The sequence below is a fragment of the Lupinus angustifolius genome, unplaced genomic scaffold (assembly GCF_001865875.1).
Source record: "Lupinus angustifolius cultivar Tanjil unplaced genomic scaffold, LupAngTanjil_v1.0 Scaffold_8_41, whole genome shotgun sequence".
Taxonomy (NCBI): domain Eukaryota; kingdom Viridiplantae; phylum Streptophyta; class Magnoliopsida; order Fabales; family Fabaceae; genus Lupinus; species Lupinus angustifolius.
Genome location: NW_017717845.1, coordinates 1 through 5793, shown reverse-complemented (window position 1 = coordinate 5793; position 5793 = coordinate 1). Strand labels below are relative to the sequence as shown.

The 5793-nt window shown below is 31.7% G+C and overlaps 1 long non-coding RNA gene across 1 annotated transcript; it reads right to left on the bottom strand.

Annotated features, from left to right (window-relative positions):
* Positions 1-751: 751 nt before the first annotated feature.
* LOC109337535 lies at positions 752-1062 on the bottom strand. Its single transcript, XR_002106464.1, has 2 exons — positions 973-1062; positions 752-806 (listed from the first exon to the last, which is right to left on the bottom strand). It is a non-coding gene; the product is annotated as an uncharacterized LOC109337535 (long non-coding RNA).
* Positions 1063-5793: the final 4731 nt, after the last annotated feature.

Genomic DNA, 5793 nt, shown 5'->3' with positions numbered 1-5793 from the left:
CGCTAGAAGCGTTTTGCGGAGGTTTTAGAAAACCTCCAGTACCTATACATTTGCAGCAGTTTATTTGTGGAGGTTTTTAACCTCCATTATTTGTAGAGGTTTTTAACCTCCACTATTTGAGGAAGTCTTTGTAATGTTTACCATGGAGGCTTTAAACCTCTACTATTTGAGAAGGTTAATTTTGGAGATTTTCAACCTCCACAACTCGAAATAACATATCAAGACCTGCCGGAAGAGGTAACTACTATATGTTTCTAGAGGATTTCAACCTCAATTTAATTTCATAATTTTCACAACTTTAATCTAATTAATTTGTAATTATTATTTAAATATATAATACTAAATACAAATGTTCTTAACAATAATAAAATTTCATTTCAAATACCCAAAGTAGTGTAACATACTTGAAACGGTTGTAATTCATCCTTCATTATAAATCCAAATACACAATAAAATCTCAAAAAACTAAAAGTAGTCTCATATGATACTTTAGAAACAAAATACATAACAAAAATCCTAAATGTTGGTGGCTTCAGATGATCTTGTTGCATCCAAAGGTGTATCAAGCATATTTGCATCATCATCTGCATGAAATAATAAAATGAATATATTTGTCAAACAAATTGACATAGATGGTGCATGTGAATGCAAGCATTGCACATAGTTGAGTATTTAAGAAAGCAAGAAAATTATATGTCTTAGAAAATAGTAAAACATTGAAGAAAGCTCAGCCAGCTAATGCCTAAAATAGAGGATTTAATCCTGTGATATTTCTAGCAACATCAATTAGATCAACATTTGCAAGACTGCAGATAAATTAATATAGAGGATGAGATTGATTTTATGGCAATAATTCAGCTTTCATTAAGATATGTAGCTTTAGTAAGCTAGATTCAGAAAAACAAATATTATATGGTTGTAGTAAACTAACCCTGCAATTAGACTCTTGAAACTTCATTAATATATACTTACAAGCGCAGCTGACGACCCCTTGCAGATTCATTGGCTTCAAGGTCTGCAAGATAACAAATAATTATTTAACACTTTAATTGCTGTCAACTAAGGCAAATAATACATACATAATGTGTGTGGATAACAGTATACATGTTTTCTATGCATATAACAAATAAAAGGACCATAAAAAATAATGGTTGAATTGCTATCTGAAAGAGAATCAAAAAATGATAACCATATCAAAATTTTCAGCAATTGGACAATGAGAACACTTAGCAATTTAATCATATGAGATAATGAATCTTGACCATCCAATAACTCAATGTTTATGTGCATTTATCTATTCAAATAAGATCTAATGGTCAAAAATTTATTGTTCTCATTTTCCATACTAAGAAGCTCCCTATGTATATCACTAGTAAAAATTTATTGTTCTCATTTTCAAATAATATAATGCAAGATTGCATGAATCAAAAATACTGAATATAATAATACTACTTGCACATACATGTATAATAATAGTACTTGCATATAGTAAAAGCAAAATGCAGAGCTTGCAATACACGTCTTAATAAAGTTATTTTGAATTTTGCAATAAAAGTTCTTTATTAACACAGCCTCACTATTGCTCTCACTACACAATGTAATCTTCCAAGCTAGGAACCACTAATTATAACATTCTCAACATATACAAAGCTCTAAATTGGATATATCTTGAATCTGGGTCTTCTAATTGTAAATTATCATCTCTGTGTTGTTGATCACTTGAGAGATGTAGTTAAAGACTTAAAGTCCTGAAAGACATGGTTACGGTAGGATGTGTTCGTGGTTTAGAGATTACACACACCATTGTTATTGGTTTGATCATTCAATGTACATCATCAGATGCACTTCCCAGACATTGGATTTGGTGATGCAAATGGTGAAATATGGGGGTGACCCTAGGACAGGAATGCTGATCAAATTATTAGTTGCGCTACGATCAAATATAGATATTGAGTATTTGAGATAAGCACCAAACACACAAAGAAGTTTTTGCTCCAGCAAATGTCACTTACTACCACTAGATGCTAATAAAATTGAGCTGTAATGGATGCAATATGAGAAAACACATAGCAAGCGCCCATTTTTAGGCTTAAAAAAGAAGTGATTTAAAACCCTAATTTGACAAAAGTGTTTTTATAAAAGCAGAAAATATAGCTTCTAAAAAAAGTTTATTTTCAGCATTTTTTTCATCATTTGTATTATTATTATTTTTTGTAACAAACCCAACAAAACAAATGTGTAAGTACTAGCCTATACTTACTTTTTTATGAAAATAATCACTTTTTTGCGGTAAAAAAAAACAAACTGACCCTATTACTACAAAAAGACAAGTTTGCACGACAAATTCATAAGCAGAATAGGAAAGTAGAAATTGTAACATCACAAACATAACCAAAAAATAAATTCACTACAAACGCAATTTACACACTCAAAGAATTCAATGACTACAATGTCAGCAGTAATATAACAAAAAAATAAAATCAAAAACTACCGTTTCTCTAATATTACATCGATCCATAAAATTAAAAAAAAACGTGTTACAGATCAGAAAAGAGCAAACAAAAACGTGGAATATGGAGATCTATGATTGATTGAAAGAGTGGAGATATTGAATAAAAACAGGAGAAAAATATGCAGTTTAGTGGAAAGGGGAATCGTTAAATAGCCAAAACAATTATTTTGTAGTAAAATAATGGCAAAAACGAAGCCACAATTCTTCAAAAAAGACAAATCACAACTGCACACAATGTAGAGAAATTGGAAACATAAGAATGGAAAAGAAGAGAGAGAACCTGGAGAGAGAGGAATAATTTGTTCACAACTTCACACAGTGTAGAGACAGTGTAGTTTTAGGTTTCTTTGCTGATGCAAATAGATAGATGTAGGTTTTGTTATGGGAAAAGAATATTAATAGATTGGTAGTTTTTCAAATTAATAGAGGAGGTTTTCAAAAACCTCTACAGATTAAATAAAAACCACCACTATATTTTTAGTTACTTGTCCGGCCCACCTTGTTTAATTTATTTATGGAGGTTTCAATAACCCCACAGAAAAACCTCTACAAAATATAAAATTTGGTGTAGTACATTTTTCTCCTTTTGTTTTTAATAACAAAAGTATAATTTTATTATAATAAAAAAGATAAAAGTGTTATTTAAAATTGAACTTTCCTTTGTTCTTTAAAACATTCGTCTCTCCATTAATGGAGAAGATCTTAACTTTTTTTCCCATTATGAAGTATAATCTTTCATGATGATGTACAACCACCATACCCTACGCGTGTGTAGCATATTACCAAAAAAATACACGAGGAGAAACAATATAAGATTAATTGAGTAACAAAAAATATAGAAAATATAAATAATGATTTAAAAGTTTCAAAATAACATACTAATTCTAAATAGCAATAATTAACAATTAAATACGTTAAAATTTTTTGCATTCATTTAAAGTGTCACTTTTCGTCAAAGACTTTAACTTATTGATGATTAAATTAATGGTAAATTTTTCACGTGTTTATTTTTCAATATAAATCATCATGTTATTTTTAGTACTACCAAGTAGGGCTTGAAACGAGTTGAACCAGAGTTCAACTCGATAAGGATTGGTTCAACTCAAAACTCGTCTCGAGTTCGATACGAGTTATTTTTTAGCTCGAGTTCAACTCGATTAAAGTTCACGAACTGTTCGATTCAGTTCAAATTGGTTCAATAACTCAAATAATTAATTCATTTTAAAGAATTATTGTATATATATATATATATATAAGTATAACTTTTTTTTTTATATATAATAAGAGTATATATAAAAAATAAGGCAGGTAAGATAATAAACATAAAAATTAGTTTTTATATATATCGAGCCAAGTCATGAACCTAACGAGTCAAATTGTATCTAACTCAAGTTCGACTCGTTTATTTAACGAACTCAATTTTCAGCTCAAATTTGACTCATTTGGTTCATGAACCAAGTTTATCGAGCTAAATAAATAATTGAGTTTCGAACGAATACCTAGTTGGTTCGGTTCATTGCCAACCCTACTACCAAGGTTATCCTCTCACCTTTGGATAAAGAACTAATCCTTTTTAGGGTGTGTGACTGCTCTTAGATTTTAAAGAAAGAATGGAAGATTGTGAAGAGAAGAGAGTAGGAGAGAAGCATTGTCAATGAATATACATCTTATTAATCAAGAAGAAGAGTGTATGCCATTTATAGTAGGCAATCAAACCAACTAACAAAACAAAATTTTAAAATCCTACCAAAAGTGGAAAGTGTTAGTTAAACACAAACTAACTCTTAATCAATACAACTCAATCTATCCACTACTCAATCATAGCTTGGATTACAACTTATTTCTAACACTCTCCTTTAAGCCAAGAGATTGCAAGATGACATGCCCATTCTTTTCTTCAAACCTTCGAATCTTCCAACCTTCAAAGGCTTAGTGAATGCATCACCAAGTTGTAATTCTGTCTTACAATACACCAACTTGAGTCTTTCCTTGTTTACAAGTTCTCTTAGAAAGTGAAATCTGATTTCTATATGTTTGCTCCTGCCGTGACTTACTGGATTTTTTGCCAAGCTAATAGCAGATACATTGTCAATTCTTAAATGTAGAGGATTCCTTAGCTTGATCTTCATTTCTCTCATCAATTCTTCAAGCCAAATTGCTTGACATGCAGCATAACATTCTGATATATACTCTGCTTCACAGCTAGAGAGAGCAATCACTGGCTGCTTCTTAGAACACCAAGAAATTGGGGCATTGTTTAACAAGAATAGATAACCTGATGTACTCTTTCTTTCAACAAGGTCTCCTCCATAATCAGAGTCTGCATACCCTGCTAATTCCAGATCTGAATTCTGCGTTCCTACTGGAAATAAGATGCCATGATCAAGTGAACCTTTGACGTATCTTAGAATCCTCTTAGCTGCTAACATATGAGATTTTCTTGGTCTACACATGAACCTGATAACTAGACCAACACCATAGGATAGGTCTGGTATGTTGTTGCACAAGTACCTTAGGGATCCAACAATCTGCTTGAATAGAGTTTCATATACTTCTTCACCATCTTCATCCTTTGTTAGTTTTATGTTTGTTTCAATTGGATTTGTCACTGAGTTGCAAGCATTCATATTGAACCTTTGTAGCAAGTCACTAGCATATTTTTTTGATGCATTAGTAGACTAGTAGGAGTGTAGGAGAATTCCATTCCTAGAAAGTAACTCAACTTGCCCAGATCTGTCATTTCGAATTCTGATTCCATGATCCTTTGAATTCTTCAATCTTCTTCAGGTTTGATCCAGTGATGAGGAGATCATCCACATATAAGCATAGTATCAATAGGTCTCCATCACCATTGTCTTTCACATATACTCCATATTCTACTTCACATTTTCTGAATTTGAGCTTGAACAAGAATGAATCGATTCTTTTGTTCCATGCCCTTGGAGCTTGTTTCAAACCATATAGTGTCTTCCTTAGCTTATAGACTTTATCCTCCTTTCCTCTCACAATGAATCCAGGAGGTTGTTGCACATATACCTCTTCTTCTAAGGGACCATGTAGAAATGCAGACTTCACATCTAGTTGGAACATTGGCCAATTCTTTGCACAAGCAATCCATACCACCAATCTTATGGTCTCAATTATGGCCAATGGAGCAAACACTTCTGTATAATCAAGAACTTCCTTTTGTAGAAATCCTTTAGCCACTAGTCTTGCTTTATGTTTTGATATGCTTCCATCAGGATTGAGTTTCTGTTTAAAAACCCATTTTACTCCAATCT